Raw genomic sequence first — 1302 nt, forward strand, 5'->3', positions numbered from 1 at the left:
TCCATTGAGTCGGTGATGCCATCCAACCAGCTCATCCTCTGTCATCCCCTTCTCCTCCTGCCTTCAATCCTTCCCAGCATCAGGGTCTTTTCTAAAGTCAGGGGTTGCTGCAGAAGCCAAAGACACACATCGAAGGAGGCCACGAAGCTCTCACAGCCCGAAACCCAGGTGACATTCCACCATGAGGCCTGTGCTGCATCCCTTTCTGGCTCCCAGATGAGGGTTCAGGGGCCCCCAAGCACCCCATGCCCCTTGTGCTTTCTGCACCATTGACTGTGACCCCCTACTGTCCTGCTATGGGACCCACGCTCTTTTGCCAGGACTTCTGGACCCCACCAATAACAGGGGGCATCTGTAACCTAGAAGGGCTGGCACCTGGACCCTTTCCTCCCTGACGTGTGGCCTGAGGGGCAGACTTGTGCTGAGTCTGGGGATGGAGTGGAACACTCATGGACTGGCCGCTCAGAGACCATTTCTGCCACTGGGGAGGGGGACACGGCAGGTCTCTGAAGACAGCCTTGGTGGGCCTTGGCCAGACCCCCTACTCTCAGCCCCAAAGCCCCCAGGTGCTCCCATGCCTGGGGCTCCAGCTTTACCATTCTGTGAGTTGCCTGCCTGGAACCCAGTAACCTGGGCCCTTGTGGGGCCTCAGGTTGGCTTTGGTCCTTGTGATATGGCTCTGGCAGGTCTGTCCAGCTGGCAAGCAGGCCCCACCTTTCGACACCCCATGAGGTGGCTACCAGGGTGCGTACCCACTTCCCCCAACCCAGGCATGTGAAACAGTTCAGGCACACCACCGCCCTCCAGCCTGAAACAGGTCAGCGGTTACCTCCATCCTCTCATCTTCCCGACCACATCGTATTAGAAGCTACTGCTTGATGACAAAATTTCCCCCAAAATTAGCAGCTCAGAGCAACTCTATTCGCTCACAAAGAATGTGGGTCAGGAACCCCAGGGCAGCTCTCAGCTGGTTCCAGTTCAAGGTCTCTCCTGAGATTTCAGGCAGGACTTCAGCTGAGGACCCAGGCACCAGAAGGCTGAACTGCGGCTGGAGAAGCGGCTTCCTCACAGGCCACTGGCAAGAGGCCTCACTTCCTGGCCAGGTGGACTGTCCACAGGCAGCTCGGGCATCTCCCACACATGGCACCAGGTGGGTCTCCAGGGCAGCATCGGAGAGACAGCCAGGGGGGAAACTCCACACTATCAAGGCCTATCTGGGAAGCCACTCCGCTACTTTCTGCTCCTTAGAAGCGAGTCCGCAAGTCCCCCCCGACACACACTCAGGGGCTGTGACCTCCTCCA

The sequence above is a fragment of the Bison bison genome, unplaced genomic scaffold (assembly GCF_000754665.1).
Source record: "Bison bison bison isolate TAMUID 2011002044 unplaced genomic scaffold, Bison_UMD1.0 scf7180017864063, whole genome shotgun sequence".
Taxonomy (NCBI): domain Eukaryota; kingdom Metazoa; phylum Chordata; class Mammalia; order Artiodactyla; family Bovidae; genus Bison; species Bison bison.